Here is a 12,786-nt window from a genome sequence, read left to right as displayed (position 1 = left end):
GTACCTGCCTTTTTCCCCTCGGATGCTCTCACCACCCTGCTCTACCCACCTCTTTGTCTTAGGTGGCTGACCTTTAGGGACTGCACCAGAGGATTCCTAGCTTGCTGGTTTCCTTCTGGGTTTGGTAAACACTGAGCCCCAGCAGAGCCTGCAGGGAGGTTACTGTGAGCTTGGAGCTCTTTCTGTGAGGTAATCTTTGGCTGGCCTTGTCCCTCAACTGAAGGTCCTAATGCTGTCAAGCAGACCATACTTGTATGACTATCCCTGCTGTCCTCCTTACCTCTGAACACCACAGTCTGAATCCTCATCTTACAAGGTGGGGATTTTCCCTTGATAAATAGTGTCTTTATTAAACTTTCTTTTAATTATGATAATCTGTCTATATTTCTTTCCTGCTGGCACCTTGACTGCTATATTTAACAGACAGTCAATGAGAATAACTCTTGGGTTGTGTCTCTTTTCATCAAAGAAAGGGCTATAGTGGCTCAGTGATGACTGCCATGAGCTGAGCTGGAGTAAGGGAACATAAGTGTCCAGAATTAGCCAGTCCACAAGCCTCCTCTAGTGCTTAACATTCTGCGACTCTGTGTGTAAGAAACTGAAAAAAGCCCATTACATTTTGGACTTTTATATTACTAGGAGAAATCTGGACTGGGATAATAAGACAAATGTGTTCAAAGAAAGGCAGAAGCATAGTGTGTTTCTGGAAACCAGTGGGGATTTCACACAGTCATCTTCTAGCACCTTTCAAATATGTTCGTCATTGTCAGTGTTGGATTGTTTTTCACCAAGTATTGCTTTTGGTTAAGTGTATTTTAAATTCTAGATTAATGTTTTTATATATAGCAATATATAGAGTATAGAAAGTATACAATAGTCAAGCCACCCTCATTTGGCAATATGGCAAAAATACTAACAACTGTAGAATTAAAGACCAATCCTAGGGCCCTAGGTGTGTTCTTTGGATGGCAGTTCTTTTTACCCACCCATCTAAGTCTCAAGTTAAAACAAACCACTATACTCATGAACTTTGATAGTAATACTGTTGAGCTTTCTTATACATTTTCCAGAGTATATGTATTATCAAAACAGCCAAACATGCCTATTCCAGTCTCACTGTGGTGAGTGATTTGGGGTCATCTTTTTCCTGGTCAGGTTTTGTCCAGTTTCATTTTCAAGAAGGATCGAGGACCAGAATTGCTATGACCCAGAGTGTGAGCAAAAACTTTTACAGGTTTTTTCATAGAAAAAGTTATTTGAACATTCTTGTCACACTCTCTGCCTGAGTGGGATTTGATCATTTGAATGTGTCAGCAATGGACAGAATTTTACAGCTACTGCAGCTGTTTATTTATTTATTTAAAAGGTATTCCTTTAAGGATCTTATCTCATGGTTCTCCTCTCTGAACAGTGGCCCAGAGCACCTGCCACTTTTGTCCATAGATAAAGCTAGACCTACCACTCAGTGACTGGACAAGGATCTATTACTTTCCAGTGTAATGAAGGTCATAGAGGAATTGCTTTATTCTTGGTTTCCGGATGGTAAATCTGAGGCAGAGAATTATAACTATCAGGGCAGCACTAGAACTCTTGCTTATTAGTTCATAATGGGCTTTAGTTTTCATTTTAATGAAATAATCACATTTAACCTCAAATAATTTAAGTGTAGGACAGTGTTCCCCATTCATATCTGCATTCCCCAACAAGGGCTAGTAATTGAAGATAATGCTCTCCACTTTCAAGTTGCCTAGTCTTTCTAATGTTACTTTTTCTTCTATTTTTATGTTCAATTTTAAACACCAGTGTGATGTGGTAGTTTGAGTCAAGGCACAGACCATTTAATAGGCTTGGGATTTTTGCATTACTAGGTAATCCACTTCCAGCTCCTTCTGCCTATTTCTTTATCTTGCAGGAAAGGCTGATTATCTGGATTTTTCTCCACATGAGCCCTGTATATGGATTTCAGACCATCAGGGTCAGAGCACCACAGTAAAATGAAAATAGAGGTTCATATTGGTTCCTTTGGCAATTCCAAGCCTCTTTTGCCCAATGAACAAAAATTATATTGACTTGTGTGTCAAAGCACTTTTTTTTTTGTATTATATTCAGTAGCCCCTCCATGAAATGTATATTTTTGAGAAGATCTCATCTGGAAAATATAGAGTAATTATACTCATTAGCAATTAAAAAGACTGGACCTGCACAGATCCCATAAATCTTTCAACTCTAACAACCTGGATTTTCAAATATTAACAGAGGCAGAATTTGATCTCCAAGGGATTGTGCTGTATTGGTGTTGGGCAGATAGCAGAGGAGCATGAGCAATGTGCATATAACCTAGGAAAATGAGGGTCAAGAGAGAGAGAGAGCCTAGGATAAAGGACACAATGATAAAAAATATTACAGAAGCAAGTTTAGAGAAATTGCAGTCATCAAGTCAAAGTTCAGGAGATCAAAGATATGATAGTATGGACCTGGAGCAGAGGAATGAGGAACCAAGATGTTGGCATACTGTTGCATTCTGGAATCCAAGCACATGTGGACTCAGATCTCTGCTCTTTCCCTACTATATAATTTGGTACTGAAGAGCAAACCTTAGAGCAGGGTTCCCCAAGCTCCTTTGGATGTTAGAACACTAGACTCATCTGAAGAGTTTTGAAAAAATGCAGGTGTCCAGGCCCACTTCTGAACCAATTCAGTCAGAATCAGGGCCTGGCAGGACAGACTTGAGAGCCTACTTTGAAAGTCATAGTTTTACAGCCATGATTCTTACATTTTTGTGTGTCAGAATCAACTGGGGGTTTGTTAAAACAGATTACTGGGTTCTACCTTCACTGAAAGTAACCATTAGTTCCAAATAGTATGCCTATAGACCAGAGTATTAAAATCTATGATTATCTTAAAAATAATCATATCATTAAATATGAAAAGGTCACAAGAGGAACATGATAGGATGAAGCCGAATAATTCAGATGAAAAATAAGTTTAGTGCACACAAGGAATTGTACATAATTCAATCATTAGGAATTCTGTGGTTAAGATCCCACAGATTTTCTTCTTCTTGAGTGAATTTATAGATCGACTCCTTCTGACACCTCAAGTCACTATTTTGATGTTGACTGTAGTTGTATGTGTCAGGTGAGAATTGAATTTTATTAAATATCTTAGAGAAATATTCAATACTAGAAAGAAAAAAAATATGCCTACTCTCAGGTGGATAAGCATTACTTTGAAAAGAGAGCACAATGGATATGGATATGGTATCCTAAACCATCTCGAGTATATTCTGAGCAATGTAATGGTGGAGTTAAAAAATAGAATTTTTCGTCCTCTCATTTGATGGTGTGGAGTGGTCTCCACTCTGGAGCCCTGCTACATAAGTTGTGGTCCATGCACCCGGACACACTTTCCAAGTTAGACATACCAGGATCTCAGCTTCCTTCCCAAACCTATAAAATCAGAATTTACACTTTAACAAAACACCTGGGTGATGATAAACTCTTTAAAGTTTCAGAAGCTGTTCTACAACATGCCAATACTGTAATTCATAGTCTAACAGAAAGCATGAGGGTACCTTCCCCTAAATGCTGTTCCAGTTAAGGTACATATTGAGTGCAAACAAGTCTTCAGAGAAAAATATGTCAAGGAAGAGGAAACAGCTGGTTATCTTCCATCAGCTTTGGTTATAGAGTGTGAAAATTTGGGCCTATATTGTATGAGAAAAAATTCAAAGGATGGACTTTCATCCCACTGGCTGAGGCTACTGATTATCTTGGTTTTGATTATCTTTCAAAAGGATTGAAGGACCCTCACTGGACTTCCGTGGGTGAACACTCACCTTCTTTCCACCTTTCATAAGGAAAATCTTCATCACCTCTGAGTAGATCTCAGAAGCAGTTGTGTGATTCTGTGGGTCCTCACTGCCCTCCTCCCTTTCTCCCTCTCCAATCTTCTGGTTATGCCTCCTGGAGAGTGTCCTGAGGGATGTTTTGGGCAAAGGAGGGAATATACTTACCTCTTACAAGATCTTGGAGGGGCTCTTTGGTTTCCCAGTTGCCTGTACCTTTATTTAGGAAGTGGGGTGTTGGATATTACTATGTCCTCAGTTTTGAGGCCCAGTTTCAGCTCCAGAACAATAGGAGAGGCTCTACTCAACACCCTATTACATTATAATAGGAAATATTTATTGATCACTTTCTTTGTACTAACTGTATTAAGCTCTTGCATATTTTATTTCACTTAATCCATATGATGGGTTTTATTGTTATTCCCATTTAGATAATTAAACTTTGGCATAGTTAGTTGCACAAAATGTTTTTAAAACTTCTCCATTTTGTAATAATTCCATGCAGTTTAAGTCTTATAATCTCAATGAGTTAACCAACAAGTGAAACCTTTGCTTCTGAAGAATAAGTGACCTAGATTCTACCCATCAGATGCACTGTGAGAGATTTCATTCAGAACTGAGTCACATGGAAGAAAGAGACATGGGGCTGAGTCTCCATTTTGCAGTAGATATTGAGTCAGAGAGTGTCTTAGTCTGTTTGGGCTGCAATAACAAAGTACTACAGACTAGGTAGCTTATAAATAACAGAAATCAATTTCTCACCTTTACAAAAGCTGGAAGTCTGAAATCAGGGTACAGTATCAGCTACAAGACTAGGAAGAGGGACCTCTGCCTGGTTGCAGACTTCTCACTGTATCCTCACATGGTGGAAGAAAGGCAAAGGATCTCTCTGGAACTGTTCTTAAAAGGACACTAATCCCATTCACAAGAGCCCTTCCCTCATGATCTAAGCACCTCTCAAAGGCCCCACCTCCTAATACCATCTCCTTGGTAGTTAGGATTTCAATATATGAATTTTGGGAGGACATTAACATTCAGACCATTGCACTGAGGAAAACACTCATACTGGCAGTGGTGATAGTAGCCTCCTGACATAGCCACTTCCTGATGATGGCAGAGGTAGCAATTTCCTTGGCAGGCCAGTTCTGAGATGTGGCTCTGGAAGCTCAGCCTGAAGTCTGCCTCTTTAGCCTTTGCAAAGATTCTGTGGTTGTTCTCAGTTTCTTAACAAATAACTTTCCACTTAAACTTGCCAAGGGTGTGTTGGTTGCAACAAAGCACTCTAGCCAAGGCAACAGCAGAACCAATATTGCCTCCATTCTTCATATTTGAACATGGAAAAATGATAGACATTAATGTGCTTTGTAAAGACAATTCTTAGAAAATTTTGAAAGTTAGGAATATCAATGGTTACGAGATTTATTTGTGACCCAAAGATATAGTCTTACTCTAACAGCATTCTATTGAAACTAAAATGCTTTTGAGGAAAATATTTTAGATAATGCAAAGACTTTCTCTAGCTTCAAAGCATCTTTTCTAAGATTTTTGCTTTTGCATTTGTTTGCCACATATGATTCATCAAATTTGTTTCACTGAAACATGGGATCATGGGATGAAAAATCAGAAGACCTGTTAAAGTTCTGGCTCTGCCATTTATTTGTCATGTTAGGTAAATTTATTAACTGTCTTGAGACTCAGTTTCCTAATTATTAAATTGAAATAATAATAACAGTAATAGTTTCCAATCACAAGGCTTCTGGAAAGATCAAATAAGAATGTTTGTGGACAATCAAGGGCTAACATAAATAATTATTATAGCTATGGTCTTTTGAATAATCTATGTGAGTAGAAAATGGTTGAAAGTAAATGAATCTATAAACCCTGACTATTTGGTAAAAAGAAGACAGACCTTTTTAGGTAGGCATGGAAAACAAATTATCATTTTCAAATTATGTAAAGCCTCTAGTCTTTCTTTCCTTATTCAGCATAAGTAAAAACATTATAATGTAGCACTTCAGAATATCAGGAGAGGCAAATACATTTCATCTATAGTTTTGAAAAGCATGGCCAATTTTCTACATGCTTTATTGTCCATGAAAACTTGTTATTCCCCAAATACTATTTGTTCAATCAAATCATCAGAAATTGCCTAGAGGTTTCCAGGTCTCTGATGCTGGGTAGTTTCTAAGTCAAGTCTATCTTTTGAAGATGGAATGCAGGGACCCTGACACTTGTAGTGTTTAGTGAAGAAGGCCAAGGTCATTTTTATGGAGAATGCCCTCTCCTGCCCTTCTCCTTCCTCAGAGAGTAGACCTCAGAGGCCTAACAGTAAAGGAGCCATAGATTTCTCTCAGGCATATTGTACTCCACACTCTTAAACTATGCTTCAGGATTATTCTCTTTTTCTGAGTACAGAAATCAAAAGGAACACATTTTAGGAATTTACTTGGGTGGATATGATCACAGGTCAAATTTTCTATCATCATTTTCAGTTTTGTTCTCTCATTTTTATAATCATTATATGCATAGGACAGGCATATATGGTGATTATACTTAATGGAGCCTAAGAGACCACTCCTGAGGAAAAAACTCATTTACAATGGGAGAATGAGCTGCACTTGCCATGGGGCGGCTCTCATGAATACATATGTTCAAAAACAAACATTCCTTCCTGACATTTCATCATGCTCTCATGTAGAGAGGGTCATGTATTGGGAATCCATATGGAGAGATGCAGAAGCCAACAGCACTGTCCAGTGATACTCTGAGATCTTCAGTAAAATTGCTCATTTCACAATATACTGACTGTGACTGGCTTCCCTGAGAGTACTGGAGAAAGGGCTGGAAATTCTACACAGTTGATAGGATGTCTAACCAAGATGACCCACATGGATGTTGAACTGAAGGCAGAGCTTTGAAGAAGGAAGGTTGGGAATTTGGAGAACACTTCTGACTTGGAAATAGGTTTTAGACAAATTTCATTAAGAATTCTGGGGTAAAGGAGCTTGGTGAATATGTGAGTTCTATTTGTTAGAAACCCTTATCAAAACTAGCACTTGGTTAGTACTTTACAACATATAGAGAGAGCTTTTATATACATCAGACCTAATTTCATCCTCCCAAACACTCTGTGAAGAAACTATTATCATTCCCATATTTCTTATATGGAAAGAAATTGAACTTTCTCATTTTATTTGCTTAAGCTCACAAAGCCAGTGAGTGGCAGAGATAGAGCATGTGACCTTGGCCAGAATCCTTTCTTAAGTATCCCAGCTGTCCTGATGATTACATTGGGGATGATGGTGATAACTTTATTTTATTTATATTTACATAAATATATTTTACATTACAAGGGTTCTCACTTCAGAATAAGAAATTGAAGCTTCTGATGTCAGTTTTGAATCTGCATTGTAGTTCCAAATGAAAAGCTTAGATTCTTTATTCCTTTTCAGTTTTCTTGATTGAAAAATGATATACTTTGATGTTATCTGTTATTTGTCAAATTATTCAGGTCAACACATGGAAACAGCTTTAAAATGACTCTGGTAATCCCTCTCTTGTTTCTCTCCCAAGAATGATTTCCTCTTGGAAACAGTTGGCCTTGTTTGTTATTGTAAAAATCAAACACTTTGTGGAAAGCTAGTTTTTTTTAAGTTGGTTGTTTATTATAATGAAAATTGATAATTTTAGAGGAAGTAACTTAATTTAGTTTTAGGTTACTAGAGCCTTAAAGAGGTGATTCAGAAATAGACATAGCTACTACTCTCATTTCAGTGATGCTATAAAAGAAAATAATATTTTGGTAAATAATAAGAAAGATCAAATAATTATAGAAGGAGAAAAACGGAATCTTATTCCCTAAGAACAAAGTTATCAACTAAGAAAGGATTGGGGTTGGCTGCCTCAGGAGGAAAATCAACCCCTTGTCATGATGGAATGCCAGGAAGGAATGTCTGTTTTTGAACATATGTATAAATCAAAATGGTGTATCTACCTTGGGGAGGGGTAAATTTTAAGTCCCTAGCAGTATTTTAAGTCATAATGTACATAAATTCAACAGTTACATTTGTAGGAAGAGGTTTTAGTAGGGTTAAAATAAAAGGGGGAAGCAAGGGGATTAAAGATGGCAGCATGAGAGGAGAGACAGAGGCTTCCTCCTAAAACTGGATACAATTATAAAACACAGTTGGTGCAACTAATCCTGAAAAAGCAACAGGAAAGAGGATGGTGCCAGACTGCATACAGTTGGAGAAAAGAGCAGATCTCACGGAACAGGGTAACGTACCAAAGCTGTGGCCTGGTGGGAACCAAGCCCTTCCCCCATCCCACCTCACCGTCGGGAGGAAGAGAAATGGAGTAGGGAGGGAGTGGAAGGCCTGGGACTGCTGAATACCTAGCTCTGAAGATCTTTTCTGGGAGCACAAACCTACATTTCATGGTGCTCGCATGATTATGGGGTTGGAAAGATAATACAGGCAGAATTCCTGGAGAGACTGAGATTCCAGCTGCTTGTGGAAAGCAGGGATCCATATCCAGCTGCTCTGGGACAAAAGTTTATACCTGTGTGCTTGGCCCACTAGTTCAGGCAGTGGAAATAGACACAGCAGCTGGAAAACGGGGATCAGCTCTTTCCTCCTCACAGGCACCAATACTGCTCTCCTGCAACCCCTGACTTTGCTTCACGGGCTGAGCAGCTTCAGAGTAGAGCTTCAGGACAGTAGAGGGCACCATATACAAATATGAAATGCAGCAGGAACATGGTCCAGAGTAAAATTAATATAACTCTGGAGAAAGATTTAAATGACAGGGACATTATGACCCTTCCTGAAAGGGAGTTCAAAATAAAAATCATCAACATGCTAATGGAGGTATGGAAAGATATCCAAGAACTCAGGAATGAATTCAGGTCAGAGACCTAATCATTGAAGAACACAATGGAGGGTATTAAAAGCAGGTTGGGTATGGTGGAGGAGAAAAATCAATGAAATAGAAACTAGAGAAGAGGAATACAAAGAAGCAGCTGAGGCACAGAGAGAAAAAAGGATCTCTAAAAATGAAAGAATATTGAAAGAACTGTGTGACCAATCCAAGCAGAACAATATTCACATTATAGGGATACCAGAAGAAGAAGAGAGAGAAAGGGATAGAAAGTGTCTTTGAAGAGGTAGTTGCTGAAAACTTCCCCAATCTGGGGATGGAGATAGTCTCTCAGGCCATGGAGATCCACAGATCTCTCAACATAAGGGACCTAAGGAAGACAGCACCAAGACATATAGTAATAAAATTGGCAAAGATCAAGGATAAGGACAGACTATTAAAAGCAGCCAGAGAGATAAATAAGATGACATACAAAGGAAAGCCCATCAGGATAACATCAGACTTCTCAGCAGAAACCTTACAGACCAGAAGGGAGAGGCATGATGTATTTAATGCAATGAAGCAGAAGGGCCTGGAACCAAGATTACTTTATCTGGCAAGATTATCATTTAAATTTGAAGGAGGGATTAAACAATTTCCAGATAAGCAAAAGCTGAGAGAATTTACCTCCTACAAACCATCTCTGCAGTCTATTTTGGAGGGACTTCTATAGATGGAAGTGTTTCTAAGGTTTAATAGCTGTCACCAGAGGAAATAAAACCACAGTAAAGAAAGTAGAACAGCTAATTATTAAGCAAATGCAAAATTAAATTAACTATCCCCAAAGTCAATCAAGGGATGGACAAAGAATACAAAATATGATACCCAATATATAAAGAATGAAGGAGGAAGAAAAAGGAGGAGGAAAAGAAAAGAACCTTTTGATTGTGTTTGTAGCAGCATATTAAGTGAGTTAACTTAGACTCTTAGATAGTAAGGAAATTAACCTTGAGCCTTTGGTAACCACGAATCTAAAACCTGCAATGGCAATAAGTACTTACCTATCGATAATCACCCTAAATGTAAATGGACTTAATGCACCAATCAAAATACATAGAGTCACTGAATGGATAAAAAAACAAGACCCATCTATATGCTGCCTACGAGAGACTCACTTTAAACCTAAAAACATACACAGACTAAAAATGAAGGAATGGAAAAAGGTATTTCATGCAACAGAGAGAAAAAAGCAGGAGTTGCAGTACTTGTATCAGACCAAATTGACTTCAAAACATAGAAAGTAACAAGAGACAAAGAAGGACATTCCACAATAATAAAGGGGTCAATCCAACAAGAAGATATAACCATTATAAATATCTATGCTCCCAACACAGGAGCACCCACATATGTGAAACAAATACTAATAGAATTAAAAGGGGAAATAGAATGCAATGCATTCATTCTAGGAGTCTTCAACACTCCACTCACTCTGAAGGACAGATCAATCAGACAGAAGTTAAGGACACAGAGGCACTGAACAACACAATAGAACAGATGGACCTAACAGACATCTACAGAACACTACACTCAAAAGCAACAGAATACACATTCTTTTCAAGTACACATGGAACATTTTCAAGAATAGATCATATACTAGGCCACAAAAAGAGCTTCAGTAAATTCAAAAAGATTGAAATCCTACCAACCAGTTTCTCAGATCACAAAGGTATGAAACTAGAAATAAATTACACAAAGAAAATGAAAAACCCCACAAATACATGGAGACTTCACAACATGCTCTTAAATAACCAATGGATCAATGATGAAATAAAAACAGAGATCAAGCAATATATGGAGACAAGTGACAATAATAATTCAATACCACAAAATCTGTGGGATACAGCCAAGGCTGTGCTAAGAGGAAGGTATATTGCAATACAGGCCTGCCTCAAGGAAGAAGAACAATCCCATATAAGCAGTCTAAACTCACAATTAATGAAACTAGAAAAAGAACAACAAATGAAGCCCAAAGTCAGTAGATGGAGGGATATAATAAAGATTAGAGCATAAATAAATAAAATTGAGAAGAATAAAACAATAGAAAGAATCAGTGAAAGCAAGAGCTGGTTATTCAAGAAAATAAACAAAAAGATAAACCCATAGCCAGACTTATCAAGAAAAAAAGAGTCTACACACACAAACAGAATCAGAAATGAGAAAAAAACCCACTACGGACACTATAGAAATGCAAAGAATTATTAGAGAATACTATGAAAAATTATATGGTAACAAACTGGATAACCTAGAAGAAATGGACAACTTTCTCAAAAATTACAACCTTCCAAGGCTGACCAAGGAAGAAACAGAAAATCTGAACACGCCAATTACCCCCAATGAAATTGAACTGGTAATCAAAAACCTACTTAAGAACAAAACTCCTGGACCTGATGGCTTCACCACTGAATTTTATCAAACATTTAGTGAAGACCTAATACCTGTTCTTAAAGTTTTCCAAAAAATAGAAGAGGAGGGAATACTTCTGAACTCATTCTATGAGGCTAGCATCACTCTAATACCAAAACCAGGGAAAGACACCACAAAAAAAAGAAAATTACAGACCAATATCCCTGATCAACATAGATTCAAAAATACTCAACAAAATATTAGCAAACTGAATTAAAAAATACATCGAAAAGATCATCCATCGTGATCAAGTAGGATTTATTCCAGAGATGCAAGGATGGTACAACATTAAAAAATCCATCAGTATCATCCACCACATCAACAAAAAGAAGGACAAATACCACATGATCTTCTCCATAGATGCTGAAAAAGAATTTGACAAAATTCAACATTCATTCATGATAAAAACTCTCAACAAAATGGTTATAGAGGGCAAGTACTTCAACATAATAAAGGTCATATATGATAAACCTACAGCCAACATCATACTTAAAAGCAAGAAACTGAAAGCTTTTGCTTTAAGATCTGGAACAAGGCAAGGATGCCCACTCTCCCCACTGTTATTTAACATAGTACTGGAGGTCCTAGCCACGGCAATCAGACAACACAAAGAAATAAAAGGCATCCAGATTGGCAAGGAAGAAGTTAAACTGTCCCTGTTTGCAGATGACATGATGTTGTCCCTTAAAAATCCTGAAGAATCCACTCTAAAACTACTAGAACTAATATCTAAATTCAGCAAAGTTACAGGATACAAAATTAATACACAGAAATCTGTTGCATTCCTATACACTATCAATGAACTAGCAGAGAAAGAAATCAGGAAAACAATTCCATTCACAATCGCATCCAAAAGAATAAAATACCTAGGAATAAACCTAACCAAGGAAGTGAAAGACTCTGAAAACTACAAGACACTCATGAGAGAAATTAAAGAAGATTCCAATAAATGGAAACACATCCTGTGCTCATGGATAGGAAGAATTAATATTGTCAAAATGTTCATCCTGCCTAAAGCAATCTACAGATTCAATGCAATTCCTATCAAAATACCAACAGCATTCTTCAATGAACTAGAGAAAATTGTCCTAAAATTCATATGGAACCACAAAAGACCTCGAATAGCCAAAGCAATCCTGAGAAGGAAGAATAAAGCAGGGGAATTACACTCCCCAGCTTCAAGCTCTACTACAAAGCCACAGTAATCAAGACAATTTGGTACTGGCACAAGAAGAGCCCCATATACCAATGGAACTGACTAGAGAGCCCTGATATAAACCCAACCATATATGGTCAATTAATATGTGATAAAGGAGCCATGGACATACAATGGGGAAATGGCAGCCTGTTCAACAGCTGGTGTTGGCAAAACTGGACAGCTACATGCAAGAGAGTAAAACTGGATTATTGTTCAACCCCATACACAAAAGTAAACTCGAAATGGATTAAAGACTTGAATGTAAGTCATGAAACTATAAAACTCTTAGAAGGCAACATAGGCAAACATCTCCTGAATATAAGCATGAGCAACTTCTTCCTGAACCCATCTCCTCGAGAAAGGGAAACAAAACCAAAAATGAACTCATGGGACTACATCAAGCTAAAAAGTTTTTGTACGT

Source organism: Manis pentadactyla, chromosome 2 (genome assembly GCF_030020395.1).
Source record: "Manis pentadactyla isolate mManPen7 chromosome 2, mManPen7.hap1, whole genome shotgun sequence".
In the NCBI taxonomy this organism is placed as follows: domain Eukaryota; kingdom Metazoa; phylum Chordata; class Mammalia; order Pholidota; family Manidae; genus Manis; species Manis pentadactyla.
This window is presented reverse-complemented; position numbering follows the sequence as displayed.